At 45.0% G+C, this 25,974-nt stretch overlaps 1 protein-coding gene across 1 annotated transcript in view; it reads left to right on the forward strand.

Annotated features, from left to right (window-relative positions):
- LOC147457991 (U3 snoRNP-associated protein-like EMB2271) overlaps positions 1 to 25,974 on the forward strand; it is a 93,539-nt gene that overhangs the window by 66,088 nt on the left and 1,477 nt on the right. The gene's annotated exons all lie outside the window — the stretch shown is intronic.

The raw sequence follows: 25,974 nt of genomic DNA on the forward strand, positions 1-25,974 counted from the left end.
CTTCCTACGCCATGTGTCACAAACTGCTGACGTGTCACTGAAGAACGAAGCCAACCTTCAGATCCCGGGCGAGGGGCCTAAACCCTAAGTGAAGAAGGAGAAGCAGCATAAGAAGTTTTGCCAACTTGCAAAGTCTTGCGGAGAGGCCTATTTTTAAAGAGAAGTTCCTGCCAACTTATGGAACCCCGTCCAATGGGGCCCAAGTGACTTAAAGACATTAAAGTAAAGCAAGCCCACATGCACACACACAATTGCATGGCTGTGATGACGTGGCAGCAATACGGAGTCTTTTTTGCATTGACAACCTTGTACGGATTTCCGGATATTACATTGACATGGTGACGTTACAGACTTGTACGGATTCTGAATTTTATGCCGAGTGCTGACGTGGCAGAGTTGTATGGATTTTCTGCTTTTGCGCTGACAGCTTTTGGGCATCTGTTTTTGGACTCGATGCTTTTGAGTTTATAGCTTTTCATGTAAATTGCTTTTCATAGACCAAGGGCCTTTAAATATGAGCCAAAGGCTCATTCTCTGGCATGCTTCTCGGAGAAGGTGCAGAGCGCGAGTACGGTCATTGTATCGAGCTTAAATAATATAAAGAATTACCAATAGGGGCGCCAAGTTTTGGGGCTACTGCTCTCTCGGGGTGGAACTCCGCCACTCCGGTCTCGTGTCGTGCATCTCTCTGTGTTCAGTTGTTATTTGAAGTGCTTTAAGTTGTTTAGTCTGTTCTTTTCCGCTGGCATGTGGTGCTCGTCCCATGAGAGTGGTATCAGAGTTTCTGGCGTGTGCTTTTCTGAAACCATACCGGTCTTACCAAAGTGCAGACTGAGCAAGATGACACTTCAATTTTTCTGAGAATTTCATCAAAGAATCTTGGTACCCCGATCTCGGACTTATTAGCCACTCCCACCCTTACTTCATGGCGCATCGGGCGTGCTCTCGTCTTCATCGCTGTGTCTTACAGGGCATAAGCCTAGCAAGTTGTCTTGTATGGTCATGTACATTTTGTCCACTTATGAAGACGTGCGGTATTCATCCAACTTTAAAATATTTTGTCGCACGATAAAGTTACATACGTTAAAAAAAACAAGTGTGCAATTGTAGAGCTTGGGAGATGTAGACTTGGGGAAGGCTTAAGAGGTATGAGGGAGGGAATGGAGAGCTTGAGAGCAATGCCTCATGAGAGAGCTTCAAGAGAAGCTTAAGAGCTACGAGTTTATGAAGAAGAGGAGAAAAGAGGGTATGTGTCACAAGGCGAGCACCACGTGCCAATAGAAAAGAACAGATTGAACCGACTTTTAGAACTTCAATAACAGATCAACTGAAAGAGAGAAACGACACGCGACACGGAGTGGCGTAATTCCACCCCAGAGAGTATTGGCCCCAAACCTTGGCGTCCCTTTCAGTATTTCATTATATTGCATCATCAAAGTACAAGCCGGTACCCCAGACTCTGCACCTTCTCCAAGAAGCATGCCAGAGAATGAGCCCTAGCCTCATATTTAAAGGCCCTTGGCCTAAAAAGCAATTACAGTGAAAAGCCTTCTAACTTAAAAGCATCTGGTCCAAAAGCAAAGCCAAAAAGATGCCAGCGTAAATCACGGAAATTCGTACAGCCTGCCACGTCATCAGTCAGTGCAATTTTCGGAAATCTTCTTGCTGCCCTTAGGGTTAGGGTTAGGGTTTCTGCAATTTTAGGGTTAAGGTTTCCAAAATTAGGGTTTGCAGGTTTTAGGGTTAGGGTTTCCAAAATTAGGGTTTCAGCAGTTCGGGTTTTTGGTAGAAATTAGGGTTAGGGTTTCTGCTCTCGGGCAACCACGTCATCACTTCGTGACACTTCTTCTGTTACTTGTTCTTCTTAGGGTTTAGGCCCCTCGGCCACATCTGTAAGTTGGCTCCATTCTTTAGGCTTTTATACGTCAGCAGTTTGTAACAGTATGCTTCTACGGAGTTACAACCTTGAGACCCTTGAATCTTGAGCTAGAGGAAAGGAGGGAGACAGGAGGAGCATTGTTAGGTGCAATGGAATGGATGTTTGCGCCTTGCTCAAGATCAGTGCTCCGAATTGTGCTCAAGGTTCCTTTTACTTACAGAAGGGAGAGCCTTCCTTTCCTTTAGTGAGAGAGTGCAATGGACACAAACAAAGTGAATGGACACTGTGCGTGCAAGTGTATGAGATTGAGAGATAGAGAGATACAACACCAGAGACGTTGTAAAATCCTCCTCCGAAGGCCCCACTCTCGTCGGCGAGAGTGGTCTACTTATGATCGCACAATCTGGTACAAATTGTATGCATGAGACTGATGCAAGTCTAGGCTATGTCGACGATGACGGCTGGGATGACGAGGTCGACCTAAGGGCTGAAATCTGCAATCTTTCTACTGCTGTCCAAAAACGCTATGGGCTGAAATCTGCAACTAGTCCAAAAACACTGATTTGGGGCTGTTTTCTATGGGTCTTTGTTGCTGAAAATCTGCAGGTTGAGGGCTGAAAATAGAGGTTCTTAAGGGCTGAAAACTGAGGGTCTTTCCGGGCTGAATCTTCTACCTCTTAGGGTTGGATCTTGTTGGTCTTTCTACTGCTGAAAGTCGCTAGGCTGAAGACTGCAAAGGCCGCAATTTGCAAACGCTGGATCTTCAGAAAACGCTAAGGTTGAAGGCTTCCCAAAAACGCTAGCTGATGCCTTGTCAAAAACGCTAGAAGCTGGGCTTTGGTGGCGATGATGTTGATACAAAAACGCTATGCTTGGGACCTGCTGGCGATGGTGTGATGATGCAAAAACGTCATGCTGTGATGCTTTCCAAAACGCTAGTGGAAGGGGGATGGTTCTTCTGTGCTTGAAGGAAATCCACCAAGTGGTCTTGTTGAGAAGTTGCCTACTGAGCTTGGCTCCTGTTGCCTCTTCTGCCAAATAGTGCTAGCTCTAGTTTGCTTATATACAAACTTAGCAAAATTTCCCTACCCACTTTCCAACAAAAGCGACTTAAAAATAATAAGTAAAAAATGTCCAACTTGACCAAGGCTCACTTCTATGGGAAAAAGTGATTTAATCCCGGCAATGGAACCATGAAACCGGCCTGTACTTTCAAAAAGGGCGGTAGACTTTACTTCAAACCTTGATTTAGCTTCGACCCATTATTAGTCGTCTATTCTACCTGTACTTTCAAGACACAATACGAGGGAAAGGGATACGGGCTGCTAGAATGCACCTGTATGAGAAGACCGACACCAAATTGGCCCCTAACTTAGGCGCCCCTTTCGGTATTTCTTTATTGTTCAAAAGAGGGAATAAACGCTGTGGTTCCCTACAAGCTGCCCCGCACAAACTTGGCTGAATTTCAATTGTTCCGGCCCGATTTTGGCAGCATAACTGTACTAGGACCCTTCACAGCCAGTATTCCCACGCATTGAACGACCTTGCCCGACGCATACGGGCACTTTGCAAAACCTGGCGAGAATCTGCAGCACGCTGAATTCTCTGTTTTCAGCCCCGAAAATGCGCCAGATCACTTGTACAGCGGTCCCCTCGCGTCCCCGAACCTCTTGGGGGTATTAGGGACCGTTTAGGGCCAAAACCCTAAACCTGCAAAAATACACAGCAGGCTGTAATTTACTGTATCGGGCTCCGTTTCGCGTGCCGGTCGCATCCGTAGCAAGTCCTCGAGCTCCCGCACCTGTAAGGCTACTTGCCCTTTGAATCGGACGAGATTTCTGGCGTGAAACCTCTCCGAATGCACCTATACCTGTGGGGGATTAGCCGCTAGCTAATCCAGTACCTGTGCAAGAGGCTCTTGCCTCGGCAATCGCGCATGAACCCACACAACTGTACATTGGTCAATTGAAAAGCCCACTAGAGGGGCATAACATACTGCCATAGGGGAGAGAGAGGGCAGTGCGTAGCGTGCAGGGCATCACTCCTGGCACCGCACTGTACATAGGAGGGAAAGCAAGCACTCCATAGCTCTTAACCTGCGATAGGAAACTTGAAAATGAGCTCACAGCTGAAAATCACGTTTTTGCCTTCTCTATAAGTAGTAAACTGGCCTCAGAGTGCCAAGTGTGACTCATTTGTGCATTTTCCCGCTTGAGACCCTCGGGTCTAAAAATATCTCACCTGGAGCCTCTGTTGACTTGGCCGCAGAGTAACAAAATGATCCCCGTTTCAAACTGCACGTAATGACACGAAGATATTTTCAGGTCCCACGGGCCAAAATAGCAGTTCCCTAAATTTTAGGAGATGCTGCCATTGTATCTTTCTAGGTCATCTGACCCCCTTTGTACACTGCAGCCACACCCATAACTGAAATGTAGCCTCTGTAGCAAAGGATTCCACTTTGGCTAGTCAATGACCCCAGTTTGGCTAACCATAGTCCTTGTCCAACCTTAGTGCTCTCTTGCCCTCAGGCCTGGACTCCCTCTGGACAGGTCCACACTAGCTATGCAATGCAGGGCAGTTAGATTTCCCGAGGGGTGTTTCCAAAAAGTGAAAGTAAATAAATAATAAGAAAGAAATCAACAAAAAGGATAGATAGTAGTGACACGCTGGTGACATACCCCCCTCTTGAAATCTCAAACGTCCTCGTTTGCATCTATGTCGTACATGCTCACAGTCAACACTGATGTATTCAACACGTGTCGACACATGTATGACACATACATGCTGATTGTCAACCCAGGTGTATTCAACAGCTCGTCAACACATGTATTGCCTGCGTGTGAACCCTGTCCCAATGACATAGTGGTAGTTTCGCACTCTGCCATTGCTTTGAGTCACTAACCTTCCAATGACAAAATGGTAGCTACACATTTTGCCACTGTCTTATAGTACACGTTGGGCCCAGTAACACTTTCGAGCATACCCAAACCAATAGTTTAAGAATGCAGTTACACATGTACTCTTTAATAGAAGCAATTACTGTATCCTTGACAAACTGACAAGAAATATTCACTTCTATAGCACTAACCAAACTTTTGGACATTCCATAAGAGCAATTGCCAAACTGACAATCTGTACAGCTCTAACATTCATGTAACAGGTATTTCATTGGAGCTCACTTTAAATACCATGTACATCATTTGTTTCAGAAGCCATTGTCACACTGACAATCCATGTAGCTTTGAAACTCAAGGGGTCAAGGTAGGTTGCAAATCGAAGGCTTCAAGGTAAAGTGATAACACAGTTGGTGACTCTGCAAGTTCACCTTCTTCCATCCACTTAGCATCCATTGGTGGATAGTTTCTGAACTTTACCAAGTAACGCCTAGCTACCTTGCCTTTCACTTTTCTTTCCTTATGTGCCAAAATCTGTTCGGGGACCAAGATCCGGCTGATCTTCAACTGGCATATCTTCTGGCACATCGCCCACATAGGGTCTGAGAAGACTCACATGAAACGCATTGTGAATCTTCCAACTGTCAGGCAATTTCAGCCTATATGCAACATCACTGATTATGTCGCACACTTGAAAAGGCCCATAGTAACGCATGCTGAGCTTTGGAAACAGTCTTTCCTTGCCCTTCATCTTCTTTAACCTTGCCTTTTCAAAGCGTAAAAGCACCCAATCACCAAGTGAATATACCACTTCACGACGGTGACGATCAGCTGCTTTCTTTTGCTTTGCCTGAGTCCTTTCTAAGGCCACTTTGACCTTCTTGTACATTTCATCCATGTCCTGAACATACTTATCTGCTTCAAATATCTTGTCCTTTGTATGCAGTATGGGAGGAACTTTCTTGCCACCTTCAACTATCTCAAAGGGTGCCTTGCCAGTTGATGAATGCACTGTATTATTGTATGCATACTCCACCAATGGCAAATACTGCTCCCACTTTCCTTTATGCTCTGACACATAACACTTCAGCAGATCTAGGACAGTAGAATTTGCCTCTTCTGACTGCCCATCTGTTTGAGGATGAAATGATGAAGAAAATTTGAGCGTCGTGCCCATATTCTCAAACAAGCCTCTCCAGAACAAACTTGTCATGCGTGGATCACGGTCGCTAACAATCGACTGTGGCATGCCATGATACTTGAAAATATTGCTCATAAACAAGCGTGCCATCTGATCTGGCTTTGTCTTCTTTTTGACAGGAATAAAATGAGCCTGCTTGCTGAATCTGCAAATAATGGTCCAAATACCATCGTTTCCTGTCTGCGTTCTCGGAAGATCAAAGATAAAATCCATAGCAATACTTTCCCATGGTTTATCTGGAATAGGTAGTGGTTGCAATAACCCTGGTGCCTTTTGCTTGTCAAACATGACCTTTTGGCAAATTAGGCATTCTCGCACAAAGGCATCCACATCTCTTCTCAATGTAGGCCAATAGAAGAATGTCTCAACCGCTTTAACTGTAGCATCGATACCACGATGCCCTGCATACGGTGGGACATGACTCTCTTCCATAACTTTGCGTCACAATGGCTTTGTGACACACAATCAGCCATGCATCATCATGAACCCATCTTTGAGAAGATAGTGTTCATGACGTTGTCCATCCATTAGTTGCTCGAAGACCCTTGCAAAATCTTCATCAGTTGCATACTGTTCTCTCATATCATCAAGTTCATGATGATAAGGAATTGACACAGCTGAAATTTATGGCTTCCTTGACAAGGCATCAGCCACAACGTTCTTCTTGCCTTCCACATGCACAATCTGAAAATGGAACATGGACAAGATATTTGCCCATCGCATATGCTTCTCAGATAACTTTGTTTGTGTCAAGAAGTATCGCAAGGTCTGATGGTCCGTTTGGACAACGAAATCTGCACCTAGCAGGTAGTGTTTCCAACTTAAGAGCGCATGAATCACAACCAGTAACTCTTTCTCATAGACCTGCATGGTCATCTCTGGCCCTTGCAAAATTCTGCTCTCATAGGCTACTACCCTGCCATCTTGCATTAGCACTGCACCAATGCTACTACCACAGGCGTCACACTGGACCACAAATGACTTCCTAAGATCTGGCAACACAATGACTGGATCTGAAGTCATCTTTTCCTTTAAGAGATTAAAAGCTGAAATCTCTTTTTGTGTCCATCTAAAGGTGACTGCCTTCTTTTGAAGAGCATGTAAAGGTGAAGCAATCTCAACGAAATTTCGGATAAACCGTCTGTAATAGGAGCATAGTCCCAAGAAACTTCGGACATCGTGCACCGTCTTTAAATCTGGCCATGACTTGATCGCTTCAACTTTTGCAGGATCCATTCTAACACCATCCTTTGAGACAATGTGTCCCAAAAAGTGGATCTCTTCTAGAAAAAATTCACTTTTCTTTGCATTGATGAGCAACCTATGACTGAGTAGCTCTTTGAACACAATGGCCAAGTGATGCCTATGCTCCTCTTCATTCTTTGAGTAGACTATCATGTCATCAAAGAAGATACCAACAAACTGCTGGTGTGGACGGAAAATTCTGTCCATCATCCTATTGAACGTAGCAGGAGCATTTGTGAGACCAAAGGGCATTACTAAAAATTCGTAAAGGCCAAACGTTGTTCTAAAAGCAGTCTTGTGCACATCCTCTGATCTAATACGGATCTGATGGTACCCACTCTTTAGATCTATCCTGCTAAACATAGCTGCTCCTTCTAATTTGTCCTGAATGTCATCAATTCTAGGTATAGGGAACCTATTCTTGATGGTATTTTTGTTCAGTGCACGGTAGTCGATGCACATACGCCATGAGCTGTCACAAAGTGATGACGTGGCGGACAACAGAAACCCTAATTTCTGCCAGAAACCCTAATTTCCGGAAATCGCGGAGGCGGATTATTATTAATTTTTTTTTTGGAAAATGATGAGCGACGCAAATTTCGCTTTTTCTCTACTTAAATGAGAAAGAGAGAGAGAATGCTTTTGCTTTCATGTTTTGACTCTCTGTGAGAGAGAGAGCAATTGCTTTTGATTTGAAGCTTTTGGGGCTCTGCTTTTGGGCATCCCTTGTAACCTTTAAATTAGTGGTGAGGGCCTCACTTCGGAGAGCATCTGGACGCAGAGTCTGAGAGTGAAACCCTAACCGCTCTCTTGTACTTTGATGATTGATTAATATAAAAAGAAATACCGAAAGGGGCGCCAGTCTTTGGGGCCAATATCTCTAGGCACGGAACTTCGCCGGGCCAGTGCAAATCTATTGTGATCTGTGAATTGTTTTGAAGTGGTTATTTGGTGCTGTCGCGGTTGATTCTTGACTTGGAGTGTCCAAGTCTGTTACAATGATATCAGAGCACGGCCGATTTCTCTTCTACGGGAAATCCGATCCCCGATTTTTTTTTCCGCGGCACCTATGGCTTCAGGCAATGATCAGTCGCCTCCCTGTGCATCTGGAGATGCGGGCTGGGATCACAACGAAGATTCAGACAGAGAGTATGGCCCGCCTCGGCCTACTCAGGCGGAGCAAAGAGAGATGGAGCGTCGTCAATTGATTGGCGATGCAACAAAGATGATGCTCAATTTTGCCGAGGATCCGAAGATGGCAAAATATATGAACCAGACCTCTTTGAAAGAGGTACAGATGGAGTGGCAGAGAACCACAACACCACTCCCGAAACCCGCTCTCAAGAAACCTTCTGCCTCCAAGAAAATATACGGAGCAGGAACTGGAGAACGTGGTTGATGCACGGATTGCTCAGCTTTTTGACACGCAAAAGAAAGCCAAAAAGCACGGCAAAAAGCAGAAGAAAGGCACTGACTTCCCGGGATATTTGGGTCGTCGGTCGACATTTGACAAGGCAAAGAAATTGAAGAAGCGCTTTAAGTTTGAAGACCTACCCAGTTCTTCTTCTTCTTCTTCTGATAGTTCTTCTAGCTCCTCGGATTCGAGCGAAGAAGACAGAAAAGGTAAAAAGCGAAGCAAGAAGCAACGCTTTGGAAAGGGCAAGAGAAAGGCAAAGAAGGTTAAATCTCGCCCAGAGACTGACAGTTCTACTGAGGACTCGTCTATAGACAACTCAGATTCCGATGACGAAAAGTTTTATGCGAACAAGAAGAATTTTTACAAAGTCAACGAGTATGACTTTCTCAAAGATAAAAGCAAGAAAGTCCGAGAGTTTAAGGAAGGTGGCCACTCGATCAAGTTTGATACTTTTCAGGATACTCAGATGCTTCAAGGCTTTGTCTTTTATACAGCAGTTTGACATCGCTTTCGCGGGAGGACGCTATTCAGAGCACTCCAAGATTCGGAGAGCTGTCTCTTACTTTAAGGGGAATGCTCGTACTTGGTGGTCCACGCTTCTATTAAGCAAGACTGTGCCAGTTACATGGCTGAAATTCAAGAGGCTTTTTATTTCTTCTTGGTTGACTCAAGAGTTTGAGCGAGATATATGAGCTGCTTGGAACCATCTCCGGATGACCAAGAGCGATACAATGAATTCTTATTGTGAAAGATTCTGGAGCTCTTTTCTACCCGCCTCTTCATTCAAGAAGATCTCGTTCAGAGAACAGATTGAGCGGTTTACCTTGGGTCTACCTACAGAGATCCGAAATCACTGCTTGGAACAGAAGTTAGCTTTTGTTCAGGAGTTGATGAGTCATGCGAAGCGGGGCTTTGCCATTCACTCTGGCAGTCTGACCTACCCCACAGATGAGGCCATGACACAACGAGCCGAACAGACTTCTGGGAATGAAAGTAGAATGAAAAAGCGCAACCCAGAGAAAAAAAAAAAGGATGCACTACCCAAGCTTACTCCTGAGGAGAGAGCTCGCTTCATCAGAGAGGGGAAGTGCTTTGGATGCAGGGAACATGGACATATTTCCGCAAAGTGCCCTGATAAGGCACAAAAAGAACAGAATGATAAAGACGACGACAGGTCTGAGAGTTCGAGAGCAGCTGAGGAATGTGGCAAAAAAGGCAGATAGAAAAGCAGAACTTGTATCACATGGCGTGGGACCTGCACCGAATCTAATGAATGAAAGTACAAACTTTGCCGCTTTCGGGGCAAAGTGAAGGATCAGGAAGCTCTTTTGAAGGAGCCAAGGCCAACTTCTTTTCACTTAGAATTGGCGGCTCGATTTGGAACTACGCTCGACAGACTGACGCCACAGGCGGAGGTAGTTTGACTGGCACCCGGATGGGATGTTGCCATTACACCGAGCATTGGTAAACTTTGTTTGCAATGACAGGGGTGTTCAGGGCACGCGAGTGACGTTCTACTCGGGATCCCTTGGTACCACAAGAACTATGCCGTGGTTGACTATCGGGCCGAGAAAGCGACTTTGATAAATGAAGGGCTTAGAGATTGTACTTGAAGAACTTCAGTTTTCTTACTCATTCTTTTGGGAGAACTGAACAATGGATAAAGGTTGAATATGTTTTGACCTGAAGAAAAGAACACCAAGATTTTTTCTCCACACTCATGCCGATTGCTTTTGAGAGGGCCTGAAGATCATACCATTGATCTGATATCTGGAAGCACGCCACCGAATCGGCCACCTTATCGTGTGAGCCGAGTACAGAATGAAAAGATTATGAACTCAGTGAAAGACCTCTTGGAAAAGGGTCTTGTCCAGCCTAGTACTTCACCGTATTGCTCTCCAGTGTTGTTGGTTTTGAAGAAAGACGGATCTTGGAGAATGTGCATCGATTATAGCACTCTCAACGAAATCACCATCAAGAACAGATTTCCGATTCCTAGGATCGATGATATACTCGACAGATTACAGGGATCCTCGTGCTTTAGCAGGATTGACTTGAAGAGTGGATATCATCAGATCAGGATAGCGCCAGGAGATGTCTACAAGACAGCTTTTTGGACGACTTTTGGGTTATTTGAGTTTTTGGTGATGCCTTTTGGCTTAACCAATGCTCCTGCGACATTCAACCGGATGATGGACAGGATTTTTCGAGAGTACAGGCTATTTGCTGGCACTTTCTTTGACGACATCATTGTTTTCTCCAAGAATGAGGCAGAACACAGAGATCATCTGCTTCAAGTCTTTCAGGCATTACGAGATCACACATTAGTGATTAATGCTAAGAAAAGTGAATTTTTCCTACCAGAGATACACTTTTTGGGACACATTGTGTCAGCGGCACAGCAAGAGTGCAAATGGATCCGGCCAAGATAGAGACTATCCGTGATTGGCCCGATTTGAGGAATGTCCATGAAGTTAGAAGCTTCTTGGGACTGTGTTCGTATTACAGGCGGTTCATACGAAAGTTTGCAGAGGTTGCTTCCCCTTTGCATACCTTGACACAAAAAGGAGTACCTTTTTCGTGGGGACCCACAGAGGTGACTGCCTCTCGGACATTAAAAGAGAAATTCACTACAGGACCAGATTTGACTTTGCCGGACCTGCAGAAGTCATTTGAAGTATTTTGTGATGCTTGTGGTCGTAGTCTGGGTGCGATCTTGATGCAAGAAGGCCATGTCATAGCTTACGAGAGCCGTTTGCTCTCTAGGCCGGAGATGACAGCACAGATCTATAGGAAAGAGCTTTTGGCAGTTATCCACGCTCTTACTCAGTGGCGACATCACCTACTCGGAGTGGATTTTACTGTCTTTACAGACCATCAGAGTTTGCGCTACTTCCTGTCATAGAAGCAGCTTTCGGAAAAGCAGATGCGGTGGACGAACATCTTGTCATAGTTCCACTTCCAGATTGTCCATGTGCAGGGACAGAAGAATGTGGTGGCAGATGCTTTGTCTCGAAAACCGTTGGTTCTGGCTATTTCCGCGATACATCATAGGAGCTTCGAGGATATGGTCGATCAGTGTGCCACAGATACAGATTTTGCAGATATTTTCACACGGATACGGGATGGGGAGACAATAGCTGGATACTCCCTTCGGGAAGGCTACTTGATGAAAAAGACTATGTTGTGTGTTACACAGCCGTTGAGGGAAAAGGTTATGATTGATTGCCACTGTCCACCTTTTACGGGTCACTGCGGCATTGCTACCACCATGATAGGGGTAGAGAGAGATTTCTTTTGGCGGAGACTGAAGAAGGATGTGGAAGAGTTTGTGCGCAGTTGCTTGGTATGCCAGAAGGTCAAGTTTGACAAGCATAAGGCACAGGGATTGTTACAGCCTTTACCCATACCCACCCGCCCCTCGGAAAATATTGAAATGGATTTCATTTTTTTTGATCTCCCGAGAATACAAAATGATCACGATGATTTTCCGATTACATGGCACGCGTGAGACGATTGTCTCCGTCAGAGACCCCAGATTTATGAGTTTGTTTTGGAAGGCAATTTGGGAGAACATTGGCACGCGATTGCAGTTCTCGTCATCGTTCCACTTGCAGACTGACGAGCAATCTGAGATTGCCAATTCAGTGATTTTAGATTTATTGAAGTCTTGTATCTCGCATCAGAAGACTCAATGGGAAAAGAACTTACCTTTGGTGGAATTTGCCTACAATAACACGATACACTCTTCGACGGGGAAGACGCCATGTGAGATTGTTGAAAGTGCTGCGAAGGTTCCATCCTTCCTGAGCACGAAAGATTAGAAATTTGAAGCGGATGAATATTCGCGAGACTTGGATACGGCTTTTGCCAAGGTTTGCGAGACTTTGCAGAAGTCTCAAGAACGACAGAAAAAGGCAGCGGATCGCCATCGTCGCGACTGGAAACTGAAGGAGGATGATTGGGTGCTCTTACTTTTGAGAAGGCACGCCTAAGAAAGAAAAAGGGAAAGGAGAGGCTTTTTCCAAAGCTTAGTATGTGATACTACGGACCTTTCCAGATCACTGACAAGATAAATGATGTCTCCTTCCGATTGAAACTGCCAGATACTTGGAGGATTCACAATGCATAGCATGTGAGTCTCTTGAAACCTGTTAAGGATGATGTGCCTGATGATGGGGAGCCTGATGAGCAACCCAAAGTGGAAGAAAACGAGGAGATCCTTGTTTCTGAACAGATTTTGGCACATAATGATACGAAGAAAGGTAAAGTCCGAAGGCGGTTCTTGGTTAAGTTCAAGAACTTTCCTGCATTTGATGCGAAGTGGATGGAGGAGGAGGACCTAGCAGATACTCCTCGGATTGTGAAACTTTACCTCGATGTTTTGGTTTAGCATAGTCTACTCCAAACAGAACCCGGAATTCAGCTTGGCCGGAGATCTGGTGCAGTGGGATGCACAAGAGGGGAGTCACTCCGCTCCCTTGTCAACAGATGTCTCGATTTTGATACTAAAGTCACTCATGTCTCTTTGAGCTTCAGGGATACTGAGAGCTGACAGTATACTGCTGGATGACTTTATGAAATGGAATTCCTGATTATGATACTGATTTGTTCTTGACTTCTTGTGAGTGCAGGAACTGATAGACGAAATGACTGCAGCATGTTGGTCTGATTGATCTCGAATGGACATGGTTGCAATAGGGGTTAGTCAATCGGACATCGATGAGGTCCCGATTGGACCTAGATGTGATTGCTAGCTACATTGCTGATAAATCATGGTGTAAGATCCGAATGAATGTTGAATGTCATGTGATGTCGTGTGATGTGACTGTCGATTTTGTACATGTGCTAGATGTGTGTTCCTAGTACGTAGGTACTAACAGTCAGTGTCTGCTAAGACGGTTTATGGCTTTTGTCGGTTTTGCAGGCGTAATCGCGATCGATTACAATGCTTTCAAGAGTGGGGTATGTCACAAAGTGATGACGTGGCGGACAACAAAAACCCTAATTTCTGCTAGAAACCCTAAAATTCTTGCAAACCCTAATTTTCGGAAATTGCGGAGGCGGATTATTATTAATTTTGTTTTTTTTTGGAAAATGATGAGCGACGCAAATTTCGCTTTGTCTCTACTTAAATGAGAAAGAGAGAGAGAATGCTTTTGCTTTCATGTTTTGATTCTCTGTTAGAGAGAGAGCAATTGCTTTTGATTTGAAGCTTTTGGGGCTCTGCGTTTGGGCATCCCTTGTAACCTTTAAATTAGTGGTGAGGGCCTCACTTCGGAGAGCATCTGGACGCAGAGTCTGAGAGTGAAACCCTAACCGCTCTCTTGTACTTTGATGATTGATTAATATAAAAAGAAATACCGAAAGGGGCGCTAGTCTTTGGGGCCAATATCTCTAGGCACGGAACTCCGCCGGGCCAGTGCAAATCTATTGTGATCTGTGAATTGTTTTGAAGTGGTTATTTGGTGCTGTCGCGGTTGATTCTTGACTTGGAGTGTCCAAGTCTGTTACATGAGCCATCCTTTTTCTGCACCAACAACACTGGAGAACAGAATGGGGATGAACTGGGTTGAATCAGCCCCTTTTCTAACAGCTCTTGTACTTGGCCCATTATCTCTTTCTGCTGAGCCGCACTAACCTTGTACGGAGGCTTATTTGGTGGGCTACTACCTGGCACCAAATCTATCGCATGGTCCTCGGGTCTCTCTGGCGGTAATTGAGACGGTAATGAATCGGAAAAACAGTCACTATACTGTTGTAAAAACATTTACCTTTCTTTATCTAGCACAGATAAATTTGATTCATCACAATCTGACACTTCACGTGCAAAAAGCAAGTACGTAGAAAGATGCTTTTTCATTACAGAAGTAATACAAGAGGCTGATATAGTGGGAATAGACTCCCCTTTAAGCTTTACATCCAGAATGTGAGTCTTTCCCCTGCTCTGTACAGTGATCTTTTTATTGTAGGCATCCATGATTCCTTGTACACGAAATAACCAAGGAATACCTAACAACACATCACATCCTTCCAGTGGCATGATGTAAAATTCTTCAGCATCTACATAGGACTGGATATGTAGGTGCAACTTTCCAATGATGGGTGTCACAGCCTCTGTATGGCCAGGACATGCCAAACTTGCCTCTGTTGTATACCCCATCTCTTCAGGTCTGATTCCCAACTTGGAAGCCAATTCTGGGGAAATGAAGTTGGCTTTGGCACCTGGATCAAAGAAGATAAGCACTGTTTGATCCCTGACCTTTCCCCATGCTCTGCAAAGCTCACTTGTATCTGAATTTGGCTTATCGCCCACCATATCTGGCACTAGACCAGCCATGGGCTTCTTTCCTTTCCTGTCCTCCTTGTCTTCAGAATTAGCTGGCCTTTTCTTTGTAGGACAGTTGTAAGCAATGTGGCCAGGCTGCTCACAGATGAAGCATTTGTTCTCTGACCTCAGGACCTTTTGTTGCTCTTCCGACTTGCGAGGAAAACGTCTTTTCCATTTCTTCGCTGGTCCCTTTTCTGATTCAGCCGAAGCTTTGCCTTTCCCTGCGTTGGCTGGCTCCTGAGTCCCTTTTGGAGCCTCATTGGGAACGTGCTTCTTCGCTGAATTTTTCTTGGCTGATCCTTCCTTGACGCCAGTATTGAATTCACAATCTTCTCCCTTGAGCAAACCATTGCCAGTGTTTGCTACCTCGATGAGCTGCGTCAAAGTAGTGACTTTAGTCTTCGTGCAGTACTTTCTCAATCCTTTGGGTAGGCCACAATAGTATTTTTCAATCTGTTCTGTCAATGGCACAAACCTATAGGAAGTTACTGAAAGTAGAGCTTTCCAAAACTTCCGATTGTAGTCATCCAGATTCTTGCAAGTGGTAGCATTAAGCTGGTGCCAATCTGTCATGACATCTGCTTCAAAGTCATCAGATAACCATGCTGCTGCAAAAATCTGCTTGAAGTAAATCCATGTGGACGGAGCTTGCCCTTGAAGCAATAAAGTTGTCCACCATTGTCCCGCATTCCCTGTCAAGAAAGTGGCTGCCTTGCGGACCTTTGAAGCCTCTGTAAAGTTTCCCCCTGCATAGGCCTTGTCAAACTGCTGGAGGAATGAGAGAGCCTTCTTCCTGTCATCAAACCCTGTAAAGGTCGTGAAAGTCACACCTTTGCCACCTTCTTTGTACGGAGTTGGCCTCTCTAGCGGCGTTAAGTTGTCATATGGAAGTGATTGAAACATGGGAACAGTGTTAGGGTTCATTTGTGTTCCCTGACCGCAATTAAGTTGACCTGGAAATGTCATATTTGGCTGCTGATTTGTAATTCCAGCCATACCAAAATTTGCCGGAGGCATCCCAAATTGGCCCTGAGTGCTTTGAAACCCTGGTAGCATGCCCGTGACACCATACATGGGGTTAGACATCATCGTTTGAACACCCCCAAACATTGTTCCTGGCATGTAAAACTGATTTCCAGGTGCATGACCAGCCATGCTCTGGAATACCGATCCACCTTCAAAATAGCCAGGGTGTACTGAAGGTGGTGGGAAGACTTGTTGCATAGCCTGTAGGTTGCTTCCCTGCCCATTACAACCAGCTATAGGCTGTTGAAAAGTGGCTGGCTGAACTGGTACAGCTTGAAAGACTGGCATCTCAGCCACCTGTTCTTGCACCTTAGGCACAGGTTGTGGAGACTGCATGTTCTTCGTCAAGTGTACAGGTGTTTCCATTGACTGTGCAGTATGAATCACTTGTGCTTGAGCCTTAACAGGCTTCTGAATACGATCCAGTGACCCAACTTGCTGAGACGGAAGAGGAGGTTGTAGAAAGGATAAAAACCTCGGGTTTTGCATTACTTGTGTGAACATAGCCACAGCAGTAGCCAACTGGGTCCTGAATATATCATCATCTGTCTGTGGTGGTCTTGAAGACTCACCCACTTCATGTGTCTGTTGACCTTGTGAAGAGGAATTAGGGTTAGGGTTTTCAGAATTAGGGTTAGGGTTTCCAGAATTAGGGTTTCAACAGTTAGGGTTTTTGACAGAAATTAGGGTTAGGGTTTTTGCTCTCGGGCAACCACGTCATCACTTTGTGACACTTCTTCTGTTACTTGTTCTTCTTAGGGTTTAGGCCCCTCGGCCACATCTGTAAGTTGGCTCCATTCTTTAGGCTTTTATACGTCAGCAGTTTGTAACAGTATGCTTCTACGGAGTTACAGCCTTGAGGCCCTTGAATCTTGAGCTAGAGGAAAGGAGGGAGACAGGAGGAGCATTGTTAGGTGCAGCGGAATGGATGTTTGTGCCTTGCTCAAGATGAGTGCTCCGAATTGTGCTCAAGGTTCCTTTTACTTACAGAAGGGAGAGCCTTCTGTTCCTTTAGTGAGAGAGTGCAATGGACACAAACAAAGTGAATGGACATTGTGTGTGCAAGGATATGAGATTGAGAGATAGAGAGAGAAGAGAGATACAACACCAGAGACGTTGTAAAATCCTCCTCCGAAGGCCCCACTCTCGTCGGCGAGAGTGGTCTACTTATGATCGCACAATCTGGTACAAATTGTATGCATGAGACTGATGCAAGTCTAGGCTATGTCGACGATGACGGTGAGGATGACGAGGTCGACTTAAGGGCTGAAATCTGCAATCTTTCTACTGTTGTCCAAAAACGCTATGGGCTGAAATCTGCAACTAGTCCAAAAACACTGATTTGGGGCTGTTTTCTATGGGTCTTTGTTGCTGAAAATCTGCAAGTTTAGGGCTGAAAATAGAGGTTCTTAAGGGCTGAAAACTGAGGGTCTTTCTGGGCTGAATCTTCTACCTCTTAGGGTTGGATCTTGTTGGTCTTTCTACTGCTGAAAGTCGCTAGGCTGAAGACTGCAAAGGCCGCAATTTGCAAACGCTGGATCTTCAGAAAACGCTAAGGTTGAAGGCTTCCCAAAAACGCTAGCTGATGCCTTGTCAAAAACGCTAGAAGCTGGGCTTTGGTGGCGATGATGTTGATACAAAAACGCTATGCTTGGGACCTGCTGGCGATGGTGTGATGATGCAAAAACGTCAGGCTGTGATGCTTTCCAAAACGCTAGTGGAAGGGGGATGGTTCTTCTGTGCTTGGAGGAAATCCACCAAGTGGTCTTGTTGAGAAGTTGCCTACTAAGCTTGGCTCCCGTTGCCTCTTCTGCCAAATAGTGCTAGCTCTAGTTTGCTTATATACAAACTTAGCAAAATTTTCCTACCCACTTTCCAACAAGAGCGACTTAAAAATAATAAGTAAAAAATGTCCAAACTGACCAAGGCTCACTTCTATGGGAAAAAGTGATTTAATCCCGGCAATGGAACCATGAAACCGGCCTGTACTTTCAAAAAGGGCGGTAGACTTTACTTCAAACCTTGATTTAGCTTTCACCCATTATTAGTCGTCTATTCTACCTGTACTTTCAAGACACAACACGGGGGAAAGGGATACAGGATGCTAGAATGCACCTGTATGAGAAGACCGACACCAAATTGGCCCCTAACTTAGGCGCCCCTTTCGGTATTTCTTTATTGTTCAAAAGAGGGAATAAACGTTGTGGTTCCCTACAAGCTGCCCCGCACAAACTTGGCTGAATTTCAATTGTTCCGGCCCAATTTCGGCAGCATAACTGTACTAGGACCCTTCACAGCCAGTATTCCCACGCATTGAATGACCTTCCCGACGCATACGGGCACTTTGCAAAACCTGGCGAGAATCTGCAGCACGTTGAATTCTCTGTTTTCAGCCCCGAAAATGCGCCAGATCACCTGTACAGCGGTCCCCTCGTGTCCCCGAACCTCTTGGGGGTATGAGGGACCATTTAGGGCCAAAATCCTAAACCTGCAAAAATACACAGCAGGCTGTAATTTACTGTTTCGGGCTCCCTTTCGCGTGCCGGTCGCATCCGTAGCAAGTCCTCGAGCTCCCGCACCTGTAGGGCTACTTGTCCTTTGAATCGGACGAGATTTCTGGCGTGAAACCTCTCCGAATGCACCTATACCTGTGGGGGATTAGCCGCTAGCTAATCCAATACCTGTGCAAGAGGCTCTTGCCTCGGCAATCGCGCATGAACCCACACAACTGTACATTGGTCAATTGAAAAGCCCACTAGAGGGGCATAACATACTGCCATAGGGGAGAGAGAGGGCAGTGCGTAGCGTGCAGGGCATCACTCCTGGCACCGCACTGTACATAGGAGGGAAAGCAAGCACTCCATAGCTCTTAACCTGTGATAGGAAACTTGAAAATGAGCTCACAGCTGAAAATCACGTTTTTGCCTTCTCTATAAGTAGTGCCAAGTGTGACTCATTTGTGCGTTTTCCCGCTTTAGACCCTCGGGTCTAAAAATATCTCACCTGGAGCCTCTATTGACTTGGCCACAGAGTAACAAAATGATCCCCATGTCAAACTGCACGTAATGACGCGAAGACATTTTCAGGTCCCACGGGCCAAAATAGCAGTTCCCTAAATTTTAGGAGATGCTGCCATTGTATCTTTCTAGGTCATCTGACCCCCTTTGTACACTGCAGCCACACCCATAACTGAAATGTAGCCTCTGTAGCAAAGGATTCCACTTTGGCTAGTCAATGACCCCAGTTTGGCTAACCATAGTCCTTGTCCAACCTTAGTGCTCTCTTGCCCTCAGGCCTAGACTCCCTTTGGACAGTTCCACACTAGCTATGCAATGCAGGGCAGTTAGATTTCCTGAGGGGTGTTTCCAAAAAGTGAAAGTAACTAAATAATAAGAAAGAAATCAACAAAAAGGATAGATAGTAGTCACATGCTGGTGACAATGTGTCACGTACATCTCCTCCTTTTCAAAGTGAGGTACTGGTATCGAACTGTATGGCGTCGAGGGAGATCGCAAACTGGGTCTGGAATCCTGGAAAGGACTTTTCGCCGGCCCACTCTGATGTGTGGGTCGTGCGATACTTGAACTTTATAAAGGTCTACAACGCTTGCTTCTATGGGCCGGGCCGAAAGCGACTCAAAGTCTTCTGAGTTTCTTTCCTTCCTTGCACTATGTCTAGAGTCATGCTTCTTTCTTCTTCAAGAATCTCCATGGCTGAAAATTCCTGAAACCATTTCCAACACAAAACCATGAACATACCTATTCCATGTAAAGTGACTGAAAAAAATCTTGTCTTCCTCAAAGACTGTGCATGCAATGTAGATGAACCAATAGACGGAATGCCAAACCATTCACCACACACACGCGAACAATGAGATCGAATCTTTCTCTTTTGATTTAAAGCAATCACTTGTGGCAATTCCCAATGGAAATGCCTATGCTTGGTGCTCATACTCTCATGTGCTCTTTCTAGAACTGTGTCATGCCAAGGAAGAAACGGGGAATGTGACTTCCTTGAATGCATACTTTTCAGCTTTTCATGAAAAATCCGCATATATTTGTGCTCATTCATGAGTGAAAGGTGCTCAACGTACAATATGTCATGCCTCGTAAAAGGGATCACATAAAGACGCTGACTAAAATACAGGAAACGATCACGAATGAAACACTCGAACAATGCGTGTGTATCAATCATGCGAACACATAATACTTCCTGTAAGGGTTCTTTGGACCTAGGCTCGAGAGCCAAGATCGGTTCTTCCTGAATGATCGAATCGTCCTGTGGGGGTTCTTTGGACCTCGACTCGAAAGCCAAGATCGGTTCTTCGTGATTGATCGAATCTACAATGAGGTTAGCTTCGCCAGAAAAAGTATCAACTAACACATCATCCTTCTTGTGAACAATCACATCTTCTTAATGCAACTCATCATACTTGTGAGAAATCACATCTTGATCATGCAAATCATCATGCTCATCATTATCATCGAAATCATCATGCTTATCATTGTCAATCAAATCATCATGCTTCTGATAATCATGCAAATCTTGTGTGTCATGCTTTGGAGAAGAAGAGACTGAGAGAGTCTCCTTTTCCCGAATCTCTTGCATTTGTGCCTGAAGTTGAGAAAAGAGTCGCAACATCTCTTGCATTCTTGCTTTGGTCTCGCTATCAACTTTCTTTTTCTTCCAAGTCGTACTTACGTTCTATGGCTGCCACTTCTTCTTCGTAGTCACGATCTATGGCTGCCATTTCTTCTTCGTAGGCCTTTCTTTCTGCTTCTCTTTCTTGGTCCAACTCCTCCATAGGAGTTAGCGCAATCCTTGACGTAGATGGGGAAGGGGGAGGGTCGGAAAAACCTCTTGGTGGGGAAAATTCTTCTTCGCCTCTCTCATGCTCATCACCTCCAAGCGAAGTATGCATTCCGCTTCGAGTGATGACCATCCACTGAAGTCGTGGGTTCTTGTGGGTGTCTTGGGGTCCTGGGTGCTTAAGTTCACGAGAAACTTGGGTCCTTGAGGGTCTTGGGTTCTTAAGTTTACGAGGAACTTGGGTTCTTGGGGGTCTTGGTTCTTGAGGTTCTTGAGGTTTTCTTTCGCTTGCAAACCGTGTTTGAGAAGGATCTTCTCTTCACCCGAGTTCTACTCTTTTCCGCGGGCGCACCCCTTGGCGGCCTTACGCTCACACCAAGGTTGCTTTTTCCCACCTCACGTCCGGTGGCCGGCCGCTAAGTGCACGGTCCGCTCTCAATGAGTGAAAAGAGACACAAGGGGAGGCTGGACAAGCCCTTCTTTCCTGGGATTCCTGTCACTCTTCAAAAACACGACTAGGAATCAACACGTCCAAGCGAACTTGGGTTCGTGCGATCGCAACAAGCAAAAAAATTCTTGTGATTCTTGTAGTTCTTTCCTTGAGTGATACAGAACACTGCCAAAACTCTGATACCAATGTTAGGTGCATCGGAATGGATGTTTGCGCTTTGCTCAAGATGAGTGCTCTGAACTGTGCTCAAGGTTCCTTTTACTTACGGAAGGGAGAGCCTTCCGTTCCTTTAGTGAGAGAGTGCAATGGACACAAACAAAGTGAATGGACTGTGTGCGTGCAAGTGTATGAGACTGAGAGATAGAGAGAGAAGAGAGATACGACACCAGAGACGTTGTAAAACCCTCCTCCGAAGGCCCCACTCTCGTTGGCGAGAGTGGTCTACTTATGATTGCACAATCTTGTACAAATTGTATGCATGAGACTGATGCAAGTCTAGGCTATGTCGACGATGACGACGGGGATGACGAGGTCGACTTAAGAGCTGAAATCTGCAATCTTTCTACTGCTGTCCAAAAACGCTATGGGCTGAAATCTGCGACTAGTCCAAAAACGCTGATTTGGGGGCTGTTTTCTGTGGGTCTTTGTCGCTGAAAATCTGCAGGTTTAGGGCTAAAAACTGAGGGTCTTTTCTGGCTGAATCTGCTACCTCTTAGGGCTGGATCTTGTTGGTCTTTCTACTACTGAAAGTCGCTAGGCTGAAGACTGCAAAGGCCGCAATCTGCAAACGCTGGATCTTTAGAAAACACTAGGGTTGAAGGCTTTCCAAAAACGCTAGCTAATGCCTTGTCAAAAACGCTAGAAACTGGGCTTTGGTGGCGATGATGCTGATGCAAAAATGCTATGCTTGGGACCTGCTGGCGATGGTGTGATGATGCAAAAACGGCAGGCTGTGATGCTTTCCAAAACGCTAGTGGAAGGGGAATGGTTCTTCTGTGCTTGGAGGAAATCCACCAAGTGGTCTTGTTAAGAAGTTGCCTGCTGAGCTTGGCTCCTGTTGCCTCTTCTGCCAAATAGTGCTAGCTCTAGTTTGCTTATATACAAACTTAGCAAAATTGGCCTACCTACTTTCCAACAAAAGTCACTTAAAAATAATAAGTGAGAAATGTCAAAAATAGGAAAAATACATTGGAAAATTCCCTTGATTGATTCTGATGGGAATGCTTATGATCATGCTGTGTGCAACCAGAGGATATGCCTCTACACTAAGTGACTGGGCATGCACGGTCTACAAATAGACTCACAAAAATTGCCAGATCACTTCTAAATCTAGACTATCTAGACTGACTGGACTAACTGAACCCTTGTCGTGCTGTAGCTTGTCCACGGACACATAGGGTTTGATGTGTCACGTGACAAGCATTATGCGTAATGGTGGCAAGGAAGAAGAAAGAGAGAGAAGGAAAGAAAGTTCTATTAATGTCCTTGTTGAGGCCAAAGCTGGCCTATAGGACAAATCGGATACATCTTTGATTACAATCTACTTTGCGTATCATCAAAAAACATAATGTGACTAGATGTGTGCATGTGTCAAGTCCAAGACTTTGACAAGGGGGGTATGGTCTTGAAGTCTCTGATAATAGTTTTTCCTCCTCTGTAAACTGCCCATTTTCAAAAAACATAATGTGACTAGATGTGTGCATGTGTCAAGTCCAAGACTTTTACAAGGGGGGTATGGTCTTGAAGTCTCAGATAATAGTTTTTCCTCCTCTGTAAACTGCCCATTTTCCTTGTTTCCTTGCTTTTTAGACGCATTGGATTTCTGAGAGAGAGAGAGAGAGAGAGAGAGAGAGAGAGAGAGAGAGAGAGAGAGAGAGAGAGAGAGAGAGAGAGAGAGAGAGAGAGAGAGAGAGAGAGAGAGAGAGAGAGAGAGAGAGCATGTACAATGTGAGGGAGGGGGATAAGTTGTAATTAGCAATGAGCATTGACTTTTTAGAAAAAAATTGCCCGAAGTTATATGGTTTCTGACATCTTCCTTCGAAGTGTAACTTCTGGTAGAGTGGGATTTCTTGAAATGCTTGCCATGGAACCCTAGCAGATTATAACTTGAAATTCTTGACATCTCTCAGTAGGTGTCTCTTCTTTAGTTGGTAACCTTGGAGGTTTGTGTGATTGCTATGTCTTGGGACTACCATTGCCGCCAGAAGAAAACACTCTCCGTCCAAGAGCTGATGGACCATGCTATGGTCGGCTACGACTTTATGGATGGAACCTAACCCTAGTTTTTGGTGTAGGTTTTAGGATGGAAAGTCAGTCAACTTTTCGAGCTCGATGTCGAGATTTCTTTTTAAGTTTGATTTCTGTTTCTAAACTTGTTTGGTGATCCTGTTTGGAATTTGTTTGAAATGGATGGTGTCTGTTTAAACCTATCTTGGTGCTGATTTGAACTATCTGACTTTGGTTTCAATATTGGTTTCAATGGTTGGTGATTCTACTACCGAGTGGAGTATTGATGTTTGAGAATGCTTGCTCATACCCATGGCCCAAACCCTTGTGATTATTTGCGGGGGGAGTATTGAATGTTTGAAAAGTGTTGTTTTTACTCATGGCATGGACCCTTGTGGTTATTTACGGGGGGAGTATTGTTGCTGTTACTCATGGCCCGGTTCTGGATGGTTATTTTACGGGGGGAGTATTAAGAAGTCTGAGCTGTGGTTACTCTCAGCACCTCCAAACGATGCAGGCTGCGGTCTGGGGGGCGTTTGGTTGTAAAAGGCCTCTATATCTAGCGGCTTTATGTTTCTATGTCTTGTAACATGCATATGTGAGCATTTGTGTTGCACTGTGATGTGCCAACCTCTGAATATCCCTTAGTGGATGAGATATCTCTGGGAAATCAACAACCGAGGATATCAAGAGTTCCTATCTGGAATGAGACTCCTTATTGGATGCGACACTTATGGGAAACCAACGACCCAGGATATCAAGAGCTCCAATCTGAAATGAGACTCCTTATTGGATAGATTCTTCTAAGAAGTTAACGACCTATGAAATAAAGAGCTCCGATTTGGAATGAGAAAACTGATTGTCCCTCGGAAATTTTTGAGCTAACTTGAGTTGTTTTGCAGATATGCTACAATCACGAACGATTATTTTCGCTCAAGAAGGGGGGACGTCACAAACTGCGGACGTGTCAAGTCATTGAAGAATGGAGCCAACCTTCACATCCCGACGGAGGGGCCTAAACCCTTAGTGAAGAAGCAGAAGCAACATAAAAAGTTTTACCAACTTGCAAAGTCTTGCCGAGAGGCCTATTTTTAAAGAGAAGTTCCCGCCAACTTATGGGACCCTGTCCGATGGGGCCCAAGTGACTCAAAGACATTAAATTAAAGCAAACCCACACGTGCACACTCAATTGCGTGGCTGTGATGACGTGGCAGTAGTATGGAGTCCCGGAATTTGGGCTGACAAAGCTGTATGGATTTTTGGATTTTGCGTTGACATGGTGAAGTGGCATAGCTGTATGGATTTTTGCATTTTACGTTGACTGTTGACGTGGCAGAGCTGTATGCATTTTTTGCTTTTGTGCTGGCAGCTTTTGGGCATCTGCTTTTGGACCAGATGCTTTTGAGTTTATAGCTTTTCATGTAAATTGCTTCTCATAGGCCAAAGGCCTTTAAATATGAACCAAGGGCTCATTCTCTGGCATGCTTCCTCGAGAAGGTGCAAGGCGTGAGTACCGGCATTGTACCGAGTTCAAGTAATATAAAGAAATACCGAAAGGGGCGCCAAGGTTTGGGGCCAGTTCTCTCTTGGGGTGGAACTCCGCCACTCCCCGTCTCGTGTCGTGCATCATTTTCTGTTCATATGTTATTTGAAGTGCTTAAAGTTGTTCAGTTTGTTCTTTTCCGTTGGCACGTGGTGCCTGTTCCATGACACCGCGCACATATTTTCTCTCTAGATTCTGTCTCCTCTTTTTGGAGAGCTGGTTTTCTCTCGCTAAACCTGAATTTGAGGCTCCCTCTAAAAATCTGCAGATTTCTCTTTTTAAGAAGAGATTTCTCCTAGAATCTTCTGTAGTTTCTCTCCCGAACATATGCAGAGACTCTGTCTAGAACTGAAGAAGCTTTTCAAAAAATAACTTCCTAAAAGAAAGCCAGTGCTAGTAAAAAAGGGTGGAAACTAGTTTTGGCCAGCGCTGTAAAAAGCAGAGACTGGGGAGGCTGTTTTTGGGGCGCCCCTGTTTTTTGGGAGTCTGCTGAGGGGTCTCTGTGGCTATAAAATTGCCCCTGGCTCAGGCCCACAGACACACAAAGTTTGTGGAGATTTCCTCATGTGATTGCTTGAGCACTTGCATCTGGATTCTGGCCTTCCGGCATTTGTACCTGTTGAACCAAATCAATAAACAAATACCCGTCCAGGGTGCTGTGACAGTGGCAGTTCAGTGCCTATAGTGGCATCCCTCTCCGACATCTTTCCACCTCCACTCTCTGTTCCCATTCAGTTGTTTCAAGTTGTTTGAACTTTGAAGTGATAAAGTGCTCTGAAGCTTTGCAGATTCCGTCATATCATTCACTGGAAGTGATTGCATTGTCTACATGTAATGAGAGTTTTCCTTCTTGACGAATGGTACACTAGTTTTGATCTGCATGGTTTCAAGGAATGCTAGACATCTTGAGGCTGGGTTAATTAATGTTTCGATTTTGTTCAACCTTGTT

Source organism: Adiantum capillus-veneris, chromosome 5, assembly GCF_014529385.1.
Source record: "Adiantum capillus-veneris isolate H3 chromosome 5, ASM1452938v2, whole genome shotgun sequence".
Lineage (NCBI taxonomy): Eukaryota > Viridiplantae > Streptophyta > Polypodiopsida > Polypodiales > Pteridaceae > Adiantum > Adiantum capillus-veneris.